Source organism: Bubalus kerabau, chromosome 8 (assembly GCF_029407905.1).
Source record: "Bubalus kerabau isolate K-KA32 ecotype Philippines breed swamp buffalo chromosome 8, PCC_UOA_SB_1v2, whole genome shotgun sequence".
Classification (NCBI taxonomy): Eukaryota; Metazoa; Chordata; class Mammalia; order Artiodactyla; family Bovidae; genus Bubalus; species Bubalus kerabau.
The window spans coordinates 32,874,755-32,890,879 of record NC_073631.1 but is presented as its reverse complement, the minus strand read 5'-3'; the positions used below and the strand labels follow the sequence as shown (position 1 = coordinate 32,890,879).

At 39.5% G+C, this 16,125-nt stretch overlaps 1 protein-coding gene across 16 annotated transcripts in view; it reads right to left on the bottom strand.

Annotated features, from left to right (window-relative positions):
- Positions 1 to 16,125, bottom strand: part of LOC129659005 (histone H3.3A-like) — a 247,000-nt gene that overhangs the window by 211,684 nt on the left and 19,191 nt on the right. For 7 of the 16 annotated variants that reach the window (XR_008717718.1, XR_008717716.1, XR_008717720.1 and 4 more), the window contains exons 2-4: positions 7,636 to 7,721; positions 2,822 to 2,880; positions 2,479 to 2,549 (exon numbers count right to left, since the gene is read on the bottom strand). The gene's annotated coding sequence lies outside the window, so the exon portion shown is untranslated. Of the gene's footprint in view, positions 1 to 1,612; positions 1,731 to 2,478; positions 2,550 to 2,797; positions 2,881 to 7,635; positions 7,722 to 16,125 lie in introns of those variants that run through there. The other 9 variants (XR_008717721.1, XR_008717725.1, XM_055589955.1 and 6 more) reach the window with 5 other exon arrangements.

Genomic DNA, 16,125 nt, shown 5'->3' with positions numbered 1-16,125 from the left:
AACGACCTTAAATAAATCTAGGGATCAACCAATATAAAATGCCTAGCCTGTAGGCATTTGGTATTTGTGGATGGCTATTTGGACTATGTCTGTAAGGAGCAAAGGGCAATACACCAGCCACGGTATCCATAATGCAAATCCTTAATAACAAAGAGCAATTGTTAGGAGAAGCTCAGATACTAAGATAAGGTAGAAAGTGTCCTTGAGGTCACATATACAAGGGATTCTCTGTACTGTAATTGCTCAATATCCTCAATAATACTTGAGAGATAACATGATCAATTTCATATGGCTAATGACATGGACTAAGACTTTACCCCGAATGCAATTCAATAGGAAGATATTTAGAGTGTGTCCAAGTGTATGTGAATTTCATTCATATTCTTTGAGTGGTCCCCCATAAGCTCTGCTTCCTTCAGGTAGGCTTTTGCTGTATTTTGGATAACTTGATTTTGAAATTATTCTCTTTGGCAATTATTTGGAATATATTTTCTTTTTCAGTGTGATTTAAAACTATATCTTAATGAAATGTCAAACTAGATACCTCTCCCCCTTATGAAAGTACTAGAGCCTAGCAAAAAACACATGACTGAAAAAAATGAACATAAAGCTGGTCTATTCGTGCAGAGGATTACCAGAAGTCAAGGCATTATCAATGAGCAGAATGAAAATTCTTTTTAGAAAATAATTTATATCTATCTTAATTCACGGACAAATGACAACTAAAGCCCCAAAGTTCTTCTTCTAGATTTTGACTACAACAATTTTAGCATGGAAATCTTTACTGTAAGTGTACTCAAATACTCAACTGTATCCATAACACCAACTCAATAAAGTATTCAGAATGTATTGTTTTGAGCAATGCTATCTTCTGTTGTGTTCTCTAAAACACTGTCACCTAAATAAAGCAACTAAAGCAACACAAAGCAACTAAATGAGTTGATTATTGCGCTGTGCTTAGTCACTCAGTCATGTCCAACTCCTTGTGACTCCATGGACTGTAGCCCGCCAGGCTACTCTGTCCATGGAATTCTCCAGGCAAGAATACTGGAGTGGGTTGCCATGCCCTTCTCCAGGGAATCTTCCCAACCCAGGGATTGAATCGGGGTCTCCTGTATTGCAGGCAGATTCTTTACCAGCTGAGCCACCAGGGAAGCCCAGAGTTTATTATTAAATATACATAAATTAAAATTTCGGGCAATATTACAAAAGTAAGTTTTTGGCTTTGAAAGTCAGGTATCCATCATCATGCTTTGATCAAAAAATGAGGTCATATCTCGTATATTTGAAAATTCTTTTTTGTTTATAGAATATTTTGTCCCCATCACACTAAACAACTGCTGAAATGGTCTCGCCTAAATCTTTGAAGGGCTTTTGATGAGTTTTTCTTTTTAACTTAGTGTTCTCTTTGGGATAGGGGTAGTGAACTGACAAAAAATTACAAATCAGAAATACCACAAAATCTCACTGACTGGATCATTAACCTCTATAACATTTTTATATATTTTTGGTTATATGTTCTTGGGTAACTTTTCTCCAAAAAAATTACAAGATCATCTGTGAAAGTGTTTTTTGTTTTTTTTTTTTTTTTTTTCAAAAACTGCCTGAGAATGTCTATTTGTCAATAGGCAGAACTGTCTCTCCTGGAGATTCGAGACTGAGACAATCCCGCCTGGAAGAGGTCAGTGGGAATATCATTCTGTGTGCTTTCTCCCACAGTTCCCCTCTCCCTAAAAGACAGATAAGAGTAGAGAGACGATAAAATGAGTTTCACTGTGTGGCTTGAAGGTATGAAGAAATCTTAAGGGGCTCTGTGCAGCCTGAGGGGGCAGTGGCAACGGGGTTAGGCTTGACGGAATGAGTACATGTGGCCCTACTGGCAGCTTCCCTGAGTCTCTATAGAGCTAAGAGCAGAGAGGTGGTTTTCCCAAAAGGGAAGCCTAAGCTATGTCCCTCTGAGCTGTCAATTTGCACCTTCAGGAATTCCTTGACTATATGTTACCACAATGATTCAACTACAGCTGTCCTCATGGCAAACAACAAAACTGTTTCCACCATAGAAATGGAGCATGTAAGTCTGCATGTATATATTGGGGAGGGGGGGAGGGATCCTTAAAGAATATAATACCAAATTTTTCAAGTGTCAGTGTAAAATATGGTAAAAAGCATCCACATGAAAACCAATTATCCTTCTGCCGCTCCAAAAGAAAGACTGTTCTAGTGAGGAACTGACCCTTGTGACAAACCAGAATGAAATGGTGCATTTTAAGGAGAATCTTTTCATTGGGAATATATAAGCCTGGGAGTGCTTGGAGGGGCTGATGAGGGCCACAGTATGGAGACCGCTCCCATATCCATAGATGCTGCGGCTTAAGGCTGTATTTCAACACGATGAACGTCATTACTGTTATATGACAAGATGACAAATACTACCCCATGAACCACAACACATAAAAGGGAAAAATAACATTTTCTCACCTTGGGAGGGCTTGAAAGGTCCATCGAGCTGCAGATGCTGGTTTATATTATTTTGCCAAGAAGGTTTCAACCTAGAGATGGTTCAAAGAGAAGAATTTTAACCAAGGAGGAGGCTGAGATAAAACAAGGATTTAGCAAGAAGTCAGTCTGGCAATGCAAGATAAACTTTGATGAAATATTCTAAATCTAACTTTCTAAAGGGGTCTCTGATTTCTCTTCTTTACATCTTTACATTTGAATAGGTGAATATGATCCCCCCAAGGCAGACTATCCCAAAATAAGAGAAAACAAAGCAGTGCTCTAATAAACATAGACTTACAAACATTCAGTTTCCAGTTCTCACCTTGATTGGATATCACTTACGAGTAGATAATTTCTTTTCATTGCTTCTCCAGGCTGCAACTAGATAAAAACTTATTCATATGATCAACAGTCACTTTGTTAGTCAGCTCCACTAACAGATGCAGGCTCACACATAAAATCTGCTGTCATTCAATTGAGCTGTCCCCTTAAATATGCAGGCTTGATTGAGTGATTCAATTTTTCACAGCCTGATCAAACAAATATCACCCAGAATGGCTATTTTTTCTCACTCTGGGTTGTTTAAGTTCAACAAGTGTCAGGGGAATTGAATGGGCCACAGTAGTAGCAAAATCATCTGAGAGATTCTTTGAAGTCCCTGTTCTTACAAGGGAATGATATTAGGCATTTGTAGATTTCACCCAAAGCACTGCCAAAGAATGTTCAAACTACTGCACAATTGCACTCATCTCACAAACTAGCAAAGTAAGGCTCAAAATTCTCCAAGTCAGGCTTCTACAGTATGTGAATCATGAACTTCCAGATGTTCAAGCTAGATTTAGAAAAGGCAGAGGAACCAGAGATCAAATTGCCAACATCCGTTGGATCACAGAAAAAGCAAGAGTTCCAGAAAAACATCTACTTCTGCTTTATTGACTACGCCAAAGCCTTTGACTGTATGGATCACAATAAACTGTGGAAAATTATTCAAGAGATGGGAATACCAGACCATCTGACCTGCCTCCTGAGAAATCTGCATGCAGGTCAAGAAGCAACAGTTAGAACAGGACATGGAACAACAGACTGGTTCCAAATTGTGAAAGGAGTACATCAAGGCTATATATTGTCATCCTGCTTAGTTAACTTATCTGAAGAGTACATCATATGAAATGCTGGGCTGGACAAAGCACAATCTGGAATCAAGACTGTCAGGAGACATACAGATGGCTAACAAACACATGAAAAGATGCTCAACATCACTCATTATCAGAGAAATGCAAATCAAAACCACAATGAGGTACCATCTCATGCTGGTCAGAATGGCTGCTACCCAAAAGTCTACAAGTAATAAATGCTGGAGAGGGTGTGGAGAAAAGGGAACCCTCTTACACTGTTGGTGGAAATGCAAACTAGTACAGCCACTATGGAGAACAGTGTGGAGATTCCAGCAATCCCACTGCTGGGCATACACGCCGAGGAAACCAAAATCGAAAGAGACACGTGTACCCCAATGTTCATCACAGCACTGTTTATAATAGCCAGGACATGGAAGCAACCTAGATGTCCATCAGCAGATGAATGGATAAGAAAGCTGTGGTACATATACACAATGGAGTATTACTCAGCCATTAAAAAGAATACATGTGAATCAGTTCTAATAAGGTGGATGAAACTGGAGCCTATTAAACAGAGTGAAGTAAGCCAGAAAGAAAAACACCAATACAGTATACTAACGCATATATATGGAATTTAGAAAGATGGTAACAATAAACCTTTATGTGAGACAGCAAAAGAGACACAGATGTATAGAACAGTCTTTTGGACTCTGTGGGAGAAGGCGAGGGGGGATGATTTTGAGAGAATAGTATTGAAACATGTATATTATCATACGTGAAACAGATTGCCAGTTCAGGTTTGATGCATGAGACAGGGTGCTCAGGGCTGGTGCACTGGGATGACCCAGATGGATGGGATAGGGAGGGAGGTGGGAGATGGGGAACACATGTACACCCATGGCTGATTCATGTCAATGTATGGCAAAACCACTACAATAATGTAAAGTAATTAGCCTCCAATTAAAATAAATTAATTTAAAAAAATAAAATAAAAAGCAAGAATGAAAAAAAAAGAGACACAGATGACAGCACCCTTATGGCAGAAAGCAAAGAAGAACTAAAGAGCCTCTTGATGAAAGTGAAAGAGGAGAGTGAAAAAGTTGGCTTTAAAACTCAACATTCAGAAAACTAAGATCATGGCATCTAGTACCATCACTTGATGGCAAATAGATGGGGAAACAATGCAAACAGTGACAGACTTTATTTTTTTGGGCTCCAAAATCACTGCAGATTGTGACGGTAGCCATGAAATTAAAAGATGCTTGCTCCTTGGAAGAAAAGCTATGACAAACCTAGACAGCATATTAAAATGCAGAGACACTACTTTGCCAACAATGGTCCATCTAGTCAAAGGTATGGTCTTTCCAGTAGTCATGTATGGATGTGAGAGTTGGACTATAAAGAAAGCTGAGTGCTGAAGAATTGATGCTTTTGAACTGTGGTGTCAGAGAAGACTCTTGAGAGTCCCTGGACTGCAAGGAGATCCAACCAATCCATCCTAAAGGAAATCAGTCCGGAATGTTCATTGGAAGGACTGATGTTGAAGCTGAAACTCCAATACTTTGGCCACCTAATGCAAAGAACTGACTCACTGGAAAAGACCCTGATGCTGGGAAAGATTGAAGGCAGGAGGAGAAGGGGATGACAGAGGATGAGATGGTTGGATGGCTTCACCACTGTGATGGACATGAGTTTGAGCAAGCTCTGGGAGTTGGTGATGGGACAGGGAAGCCTGGCGTGCTGCAGTCCATGGGTTGCAAAGAGTTGGACACGACTGAGCAACTGAACTGAAGTGAGATTTCAAAATAAGTTTGTGGGCACAAGGATGGTCAAATTGTATTCTGGTAAAAACTCAGTACTATTTAGGAGCTGTGATTTTAAAATTTATTACTTTAGCTCCTAGGTAACCTCCACCTCTGAAGACAATTTATTTACAGCCTATTAGTTGAATGATTAGGTCTTGGCTGTTTGGATGGTGGTGGTAAGGGACACAGGATTGACACTGAGCTCTAGAGGTGTGTGTCACAAGCAAAATCAAGTTCATTATAAGCGGTGAGAACAAAGATTCACATTTCAGAGCATCAGATTTTGCTGACATATGTGTAGAAAATTCATGTGTCTTCTCTATATAGCTTTTATTGTTGCCTCTGTATTACCTCTTCATGATAGGTTATCAAAATCTACAAAATAATTGGGAATTTCAAGGGTAAAAATAAATGGTGCAGAGAAGTCCTAATTAAGTGTCTAGGCTCCAGACTACACTGTCATGTTCATATCCCACACGCACTCATCATCTAGCAGCCATTTGACCACAGATGAGTCAGTTCCTCTGAACCTCAGTGTTTGCAGCTGTGAAAAGGGGATAAGACCAGCAACACCTGACAGCACGGGAACAGGGATTAACTGACCCTGTGCACACACAGCTTTTAGCACGGTGCCTGTACATCACATCCATTTAATAAATGATCATCACCATTTTGAGATGTGACAAAAGTAATCTTTGGGAAGGTAGCACTTGCTGGAGAGGTACTTTTTTCATGTGAACCAAGTAAAACCAACTTGATTAAGGGTTTGACTACCAGATTTCCACATTTTCCCTTGCTTGCCTTTCCTTTAATTTTCTATCCATTCACCATTACAACTTCATAATTCTGAATACAACCCAGTTCAGGAAAATTCTGCTAGAAGAGAGCAGAGTGGGAAGATGATGGGTGTTGGGGTGCTCCCCATGAAAATGAACAGAATGAACAAATAAAAAGAAACCAGTCATCTACCACTCAGTGTAGGCAGCTTAGTAGAGGAATTGGTATAAGCTATCTGTTGAAACAACATTGTTACACAATGTGAGATATATCAATTAGCATGATTTTCTTGGCTATCATTAATATGGAGTACCAAGGGGTGAAGACAGGTATGTTTGTGCAATGCCTGACCCTCCGTGAATGCATACATATATATTTATGCTCACAAAAATGCAAAATTTCCTTTTGACATTAATCCTCTTACATTTACAATAAATTCTGTCCTCAATTCTGCATGACATTGCTGGCAAAAGACACAGTTGCTGGGTAAGCATTTGATGCACTGACAGCAGCCCCTGGACTCAAACATTGATTTGCTGGTGTTCTGCCATCTTCTATGAAGTAAAGATCATGTCCTCTGCATCAGTGATAGAGAAATCTTCAAAAAAGGGGTTGGTTAAAAATGAGCATTTTAGTAAAAAATACTTGCTATTCCTCTGTCACTGCCTGAGATAGGAAGATGTGGAGTCAATTTAGTGAGCTTCAATTGCAGCTGACTTTGGAAGGAATAATATACTCATGTCTCTATGGATGCATATCGAATAGGGAGTTCTTTCCAGAGCTGTGATTTTGTAGATTGCAACCTGATCAGACTTCCAAACAGAGAGTCTCCCCTTAAAACAGGGAGTGGTAAAGTGCTAGATCATGCAAGACCAGTGATTCAAGGGCTTCCCAATTCATTTCTAAAACATATATGGGAAGTTCTCCATTTTAATTACTTTCTTGTCACGCTTGACATCAGGAAGATGTCTATAAAGGGGCTAAGCATTATAGATAAGCAAGATCAGGAACTCCCTTTACGAGACCTCAGAGGTGTAAGAAAGGGCTCTCACCCCTTACAGCCCGTACACAAACCCTGTGATGTCTAAAATGCCACATAAAACCTGCATGCTAAAGTCATTTTCTTTGAAGCTGCAAGTTTGGTAGGGAGGAATTAAAAGTAGCTGAGGTGGTGAGTATCTGAGGAAGGGACAGTGCAGTCAAAGGTCTTCCTCTGTGCTGTCATGCTGTTTTGTGCAGCACCAGCTTCAGAGGTGGTAACAGTGAGTGACCTTCAGGGACTGAGACTATAATGAACTGCTGAGTGGATGCAATTAAAATGAGCACAAAATTGAAAAGCACCAATGTGACAAAGTAAACTGGCTCTATTTTGGGGAGACCTTTTGAAAAATACCCCACATGTAACCTGAGATGCCAACACTACTGCATAATGATTTTACCTTCTCAGAAGAAGCGTACACAAAAAACAGACAGTGAAGATCTCAAGCAGGGTATCCCAGGGTATCTCTTCTATACAATGAGTTGTCTGTTGGTGAGAAGAAAGAATGTGTAAAACCATTAAACATTCTAGTAAAAGCCCATCTTCTTCTTGAAATCTCACACTTTGCCTTTTACATTTCTATAAAATAATAAGCAGACACTCATCCATTGATGTTCTAAGTGAGACATGAAAACATAGTGTTTGGCCATTAACATGGTCTTTATTCCTGTCTTAAGTTAGACAAAAAGAGGTGGGAAAATTTTCCTCTCCTTTGTAATGTTTATCCAGCAGTGACAGCAAAAGCTTGGCTGCAGGTCCTGAGCAAAATTCTTTGGGATTCAGCAGCATGGTTATGTGTCCTATGCGAAGCTTTGATGCCCATGAATGTTCAGATAGCTGAAGACAACCACTTCCAGACAGAAGACAGGAGGTTTCAGGAACACTTGGCTTTGCAACTGGTAAGGAATGACGAGAGAATAAAATCCTTGAACTAGTTTCTTTCTTGGCCTCATGTGTCTTATTAGAAAGCAAGGATAATCTAGAAACCCTGCATGCTAGGTGAGTCTAGAAAGGAGCCATCTTGGCAGCTTTGGTCAGGGTACTAGGGAATATTTGGCAGGTAAAAAAAAAATGCAAAACCACGATGGTAACCATGATGGTGTGATCACTCACCTAGAGCCAGACAACCTAGAATGCAAAGTCCAGTGGGCCTTAGAAGTATCACTACAAAGCTAGTGGAGGTAATGGGATTCCAGCTAAGCTATTTGAAATCCTAAAAGATGATGCTGTGAAAGTGCCACACTCAATATGCCAGCAAATTTGGAAAACTCAGCAGTGGCCATGGGACTGTAAAAGGTCAATTTTCATTCCAATCCCAAAGACAGGCAATGCCAAAGAATGTTCAAACTACTGCACAATTGTACTCCTCTCACACACTAGCAAAGGCAGGCTCAAAATTCTCCAAGTAACAGTACGTGAACCTTGACCTTCCAGAAGTTCAAGCTGGATTTAGCAAAGGGAGAGGAACCAGAGATCAAATTGCCAACACCCATTGGATCATTGAAAAAGCAAGAGAATTCTAGAAAAACATCTACTTTGATTGACTATACTAAAACCTTTCATTATGTAGATCATAACAAACTGTGGAAAATTCTTAGAGATGGGAATACTAGACCTGCCTCCTGAGAAATCTGTGCACAGGTCAAGAAGCAACAGATAGAACTGGACGTGGAACAATGGGCTGGTTCCAAATTGGGAAAGGAGTACGTCAAGGCTATATATTGCCACCCTGTTCATTCAACTTCTATGCAGAGTACATCATGCAAAATGCCAGGATGGATGAAGCACAAGCTGGAATCAAGATTGATGGGAGAAACATCAATAACCTCAGATCTGCAATGATAGCAACCTTATGGCAGAAACAAAAGAGGAATGAAAGAGACTCTTGATGAAAGGGAAAGAGTAGAGTGAAAAAGCTGGCTTAAAACTCAACATTCAAAAAACGAAGATTATGGCATCTGGGTCCATTACTTCATTCCAAACAGATGGAAAACAATGGAAATAGTGAGAGATTTTTCTTTTCTTGGGTTCCCAAATCACTGCAGATGGTGACTGCAGCCGTGAAATTAAAAGATGCTCCCTGGAAGAAAAGCAATAACAAACTGAGACAGCATATTAAATAGCAGAGACATTACTTTGCCAACAAAAATCCATATAGTCAAAGCTATGGTTTTACCAGTAGTCATTTATGGATGTGACAGTTGGGCAATAAAGAAGGCTGACTGCCAAAGAATTGATGCTTTTGAACTACGGTGTTGGATAAAACTTTTGAGAGTCTTTTGGACTGTAAGGAGATCAAAACCAGTCAATCCTAAAGGAAATCAGTCCTGAAAATTCACTGGGAGGACTGATGCTGAAGCTGAAGCTCTAATACTTTGGCCACCTGATGCAAACAGCTGACTTATTAGAAAAGACCCTGATGCTGGGAAAGATTGAAGGCAGGAAGAGAAGGGGACAACAGAGGACGAGATGGTTGAATGGCATCACCAACTCAATGGACATGAGTTTGAGCAGGCTCTGCGAGATGGTGAAGGACAAGGAAGCCTGGCATGCTGCAGTCCTTGGGGTCAGAAAGAGTTGGACACAATGGAGCGACTGAACAACAACAACAAAAATGCGTAACTCAGGGATGTGGGAATTCACCTTTTTATCATGAACATTCCTCAAATGTAACTCCATTGAATAATACAAATGTAAGACACTATGTACATGTTAAGAAGAAATGGTAGAAATGTCATGCTGGGTACTGGACTCATGAATAAGAATAGTTAGTAGTATGCCTCAAAAAGAAGCAAACTGCTCACTATGATAAAGCATCAATTTGTGAATGGTCACTGAACTCTGCTGCTTTCAAAGTTCTTTCAATCTGTCTAGCTAAGTGTACAGTTTTACGTCTCGTGTATTTACAGGAGAAGGTTCTAATGTTTGTATCTCCATTCATCTTTATATTTCTTCAATTTAATTATTTAGAGCTTAACTACACCTTGTGCCAGGCACTGTCCAAGTGCAGGGGCTTCTGTGATAAGAAAATAAATTCAGTTTCATCTCTGCCCTCATAGAACTTTCTAGAAGATGCAATTGGCATTAATAAAATCATCATACTAATGTAAAATTCCATCTTTAGTGATAGGAAGGAAAGGTTAATTGTGTTGTGAGAACAGAAGCTGGGCTGGTAGACATGGTCTGTGGGGTAAGGAAAGTGTACTGTAAAAAAACAAAGACACAGATAACACCTAAATTACGAACTGGATGATTTAGGTAAAGAGGTAGGGGGAAGAGAATTCCAGGCAGAAGGAATAGTATTTGCAAATGCCTTGTGGCAGGAAAAATCGGGGCATATCCAAGGGATTAAAGAGGCCTGAGCTGCAGAGAGTAAGGGAACATGGCAGGAATGAGGTTGGTGAGGCAGGTCTGGATCTCATAGGGCATTGTAGGCCACTTTAAAGATATTGTTTGTCCTTAGATTATTGGGAGGCCTAGAAATATCAGGTTTTAAAAAATTGGTAGTGCTGTAAAACAGGATATTCTTATTTATTTTTAATGTTCAAGACTTTCATACAATGCAGTGTCTAGAAAACAGGTTATTTCTGAGGGTTGTCACATGTGACTCCTTGGGTTGCATATTGCATTTTCACATCTTTCTTAACTGTTGTGACTGAATAGACTCAGGGCAGCCTTGGTTAGACATTCTCTGATCAGCAAACATGATGGATTTCTCTAAATGGAGAATCAAAAGACACACTTCAAAGTGAAAGTTGTGGCAAAGGAATCTAAATTGGTTAAGTGTCAGATACATCCATGATGTCTCCTTTATATCTCATTGTTGAAAAAGCTAACACTCCTCTATTAGTTGTATTTGTGGGTATGAGGTGTGTGTGTCTGTATGTGTAAATTCTCCAAGGCAAGGAGATTGGAATTCATTACCTTATATCCCCTAGCACAACAGTAAAGTCAGAAATACTTGACCTACAAAAATGCAAACTTCATGCCATGCACCAGGTAAAGTCTCTATTAATTTCTATTTTATTATATAAGCAATTCATATTCACTGTAGAAGCAGTAGGAAAGCTCCACAACCAAAAAGAAAAAAAACTGAAAACTCCAAATTCTATTAATATTACCATTTGGTATTTATACAGTGAGATATATATATATATATATATATATATATATATATATATTTCTCTGTGTGTGTACAGACTTGTGCCTTTAAAATTTCTAAAGATGAGGATGAAAGTATATTATGAAGAAAAGTAAGCTAACATCTTTAGATATCAAAGAGAAGTCAACCAGAGGTACTTCCATGGTGGTTCAGTGGTTGAGACTTCGCTTTCCAATGCAGGGTGTGTGGGTTAAACTCCTGGTTGGGGAGCTAGGATCTCACATACCTTGAGGCCAAAAAACCAAAAAAATAAAAATACAGAGGCAAAACTGTAACAAATTCAATAAAAGGGCTTCTGGTTCAAGATGGTAGAATAGAAGGATGTATGCTCATCTCCTCTTGTGAGAGCACCATAACTGCACCTAGCTGTTGACCAACCATTGGCAGGAGGATGTTGGAACCCACCAAAAAAAGATACCCTACGTCCGAAAACAAAGAGGAAGCTGCACTGAGACAATAGGAGGGGTGCAGTCATGACAAAAGTCAAATACCATTGCCGGGTGGGTGACCCACAGTCTAGAGAACAATAATACCAAAGAAATTCTCCCATTGTTGTGAAGGTTCTGAACTCCACATCAGGCTTGCCAGCCTGGGGATCTGAAAAAGGGACTGGGAATCCCCAGGGAATCTGACCTTGAAGGCTAGCAGGATTTGATTACAGGACTTCCACAGGACTGAGGGAAACAGAGACTCTAGTCATGGAGGCACACAAACAAAATCTTGCATGCACCAAAACCCAGAGGAAAGGAGCAGTGACCCACAGGAGACTGAACCAAAACTATGCACTAGTGTTGGGAGGGTCTCCTGTGGAGGTGTGGGTTGGCAGGGGTTCACCATAGGGACTGGGGCACTGGCAGCAGCAGTCTGAGAAGGTCTCCCTTAGTAACCCTCCCTTAGTAACCCTCTTGGAGGTCACCATTAACCCTACCATAGAGCCCACAGACCCCAGGGCTGGGTCGCCTCAGTACAAACAACTACCAAGGAGGGAGCACAACCCCACTCATCATTAGATAACTGGATTAAAGCTTTACTAAGCAAGACCCTGCCCACCAGAGCAAGACACAGCTTTTCCCACTCTCAGTCTCTCCCATTAGGAAGCTTACACAAGCCTCTTAGCCTCCTCCATCAGAGGGAAGCAAGAAGAACCACAGTCCCACAGTGGCTAAAACAAAAACCGCATTAAAGAAAGTTAATCAGCATGAAAATGCAGAAAGTTATGTCCCAGATGAAAGGACAAGAAAAAGTTCCAGAAAAACAACTAAATGAAGTAGAGATAGGCAACCTTCCAAAATATTAATTCAGAATAATTATAGTAAAGATGATGCATGATCTTGGGTAAACAATGAAGAAGATGCAAGAAATGTTAACGAAAGACCTACAAGAACTAAAGAACAAACAAATAGAGATGAATAATACACTAGAAGGAATCCATAGCAGAATAACTGAGGCAGAACAATGGATAAATGACCTGGAGGACAAAATGGTGGAAATCACTGCTGCAGAACAGAATATAGAAAAAAGAATGAAAAGATATGAAGACAGTCTAAGAGACCTCTGGGACAACATTAAAAGGACCAACATTCACATTATAGGGGTCCCAGAAGGAGAAGAGAGAAAGAAAGTACCTGAGAAAATATTTGAAAAGATAATAGCTAAAAACTTCCCTAACATGGGAAAGGCAATAGTCAACCAAGTCCTGGAAGCACAGAGAGTCCCAGGCAGGATAAACCCAAAAAGGAACACACCAAGACACATAGCAATCAAAGTGACAAAAACTAAAGACAAAGATATGGCATCATATATTTAAAGCAATGAAAGGGAAGAACCTACAACCAAATCTTTGCAGAAAGATTCTCTTTCAGATTTGATGGAGAAATCATAAAGCTTTCCAGACAAGCGAAAGTTAAAAGAATTCAGCACCACCAAACCAGCTTTACAACAAATGCTAAAGGTACTTCTCTAGGCAAGAAACACAAGAAAAGGAAAAGTCTTACAGAAAATAAACCCAAAACAATTAAGAAAACGGTAATAAGATCAAATGCACCAACCAAAAGACACAGAAGGGCTGGATAGATGAAAACATATGCATGTATGCACTTCTGCTTACCACATCATTCTGCTTGACCACCCAAATTGTATGTAATTATATTCTATTGTTGGGCTTTCCTGGTGGCTCAGCTTGTAAAGAACCTGCCTGCAATGCAGGAGACCTGGGTTTGATCCCTAGGTTAGGAAGATCTCCTGGAGAAGGGAACCAGAAGATTTCCTGGAGCAGGGAATTCTCCAGGATTCCTTTCCTGGAGCAGGGAATACTGGAGGGTACCCACTCCAGTATTCTGGCCTAGAGAATTCCATGGACTACATATAGTCTACGGGGTTGCAAAGAGTTGGCCACGACTGGGCAACTGTCACTTTCATTTGTCATTTTATATTGTTAGATTAATCATGTTTCCATAATGGCTTGCAACTGTAATTATCTTTTATTTTTTGTCTGACTATTGATTATGAAACTGATAAACATTTTTTACTATTGTGATTATGTAATTATCACTCACTTAATACCACTGTAGCATGATTGGTCAAGCAAAAAATAATAGAATGCTATATCACCAAAATTACCATTTAATAGAAAAACCTGTTCAGTTCAGTTCAGTCGCTCAGTCGTGTCCAACTCTTTGTGACCCCATGGACTGCAGCAGACCAGACTTCCCTGTCTATCACCAACTCCCAGAGCCTACTGAAACTCATGTCCATCGTGTTGGTGATGCCATCCAACCATCTCAGCCTCCGTCATCCCCTTCTCCTCCTGCCCTAAATCTTTCCCAGCATCAGAATCTTTTCCAATGAGTTGGTTCTTTGCATCAGGTGGTCAAAGTATTGGAGTTTCAGCTTCAGCATCAGTCCTTCCAATGAATATTCAGGATGGATTTCCTTTAAGATTAACTGGTTTTGATCTCTTTGCAGTCCAAGGGGCTCTCAAGAGTCTTCTCCAACACCAAAGTTCAAAGCACCAATTTTTTGGCGCTCAGCTTTCTTTATAGTCCAACTCTCACATCCATACATGACTACTGGAAAAACCATAGCTTTGACTAAACAGACTTTGTTGGTAAAGTGACATCTCTGCTTTTTAATATGCTGTCTAGGTTGGTCATAGCTTTTCTTCCAAGGAGCAAGTGTCTTTTAATTCCATGCCTGCAGTCACCATCTGCAGTGATTTTGGAGGTCCGCAAAATAAAGTCTGTCACTATTTCCACTGTTTCCCCATCTATTTGCCATGAAGTGATGGGACCAGATGCCATGATTTTAATTTTCTGAATGTTGAGTTGTAAGCCAACTTTTTCACTCTCCTCTTTCACTTTATCAAGAGGCTCTTTAGTTCTTCTTCACTTTCTGCCATAAAGGTGCTGTCATCTGCGTATCTGGGGTTATTGATATTTCTCCAGGCAATCTTGATTCCAGCTTCTGCTTCATCCAGTCTAGCATTTCGCATGATGTACTCTGTATATAAGTTAAATAAGCAGGGTGACAATATACAACCTTGATGTACTCCTTTCCCGATTTGGAACCAGTCTGTGGTTCCATGTTTAGTTCTAACTGTTGTTTCTTGACCTGCATACAGATTTCTCAAGAGGCAAGTCAGATGGTCTGGTATTCTCATCTCTAAGAATTTTCAACCTTTTAAAATCCAGATGCTTATCAATATTATCTTGAAATTTTTGGAAAAATACAAATGCCCAGTTCTTGCTGTTTTCCCTCCAGAGCTCCAGATATGTTTGTAATGAGCAGCCATGTTTAATAACAACTGGGCTATATGAGGATCTTTTATTTTTATCTAGTTTGTTTTACTTTCTCTATTTCATATTCAGTGCTCCCATTTCATTTAGTCTGTTTTCCAATTCCTCCATTTCTTCTTTTTCTTTTTTATGTTCTTTCTCAAGCTTTTATCAACTGTAGGAGAAAAGCTTTTAATACATATATGTAAATAATATGTATAATATATGTATTTTAGAAAATGTGAATTTTTTGCCTAACTAAAACATTTATGACATTTTGATTCTACTTGTTTGACTTAGTATGAAAAGAATGCTAGATTTCTAATTTTTTAAAAAAGATATGCAACAAGCAACAAAGATTTACTGTATAGCACAGGGAATTAGAGTCAATATCTTGAAATAACTTATAATGGAAAATAATTTCAAAAATAATATATGTGTATAACTGAATCACTGTTCTGTGCATCTAAAACATCGTAAGTCAACTATATTTCAATAAGATATATACATTAAGAAAAAACCAAATTCAATGAAAGACTTTTGAAAAAAATGGTCCACATTAAAAAAAAAGAAGTCACCAGATACCCACCCCACAGTTTTCCACCTATGTTTCTAGTGGTGTAAGTCCTGGCTTATGTTGACTTTTTTTAAACCAGAAAACAAGCTTAAGTATGGTTTTACAGATTTTATATGTACTGCAGGTCTTTATATCCTGGGGCTTCCATAACAGATTATCAATGCACTGCTGCTGTTGCTGGTGCTAAGTCGCTTTAGTCGTGTCTGACTCTGTGCGACCCCATAGACGGCAGCCCACCAGGCTCCCCCATCCCTGGGATTCTCCAGGCAAGAACACTGGAGTGGGTTGCCATAGGTGGCTTTAAAAAAATTATTCTTTTACAAATTATGAGGCCAGAAGTGCAACAATCAAAGTGTCAACAAAATTGGTTCCTTCTGG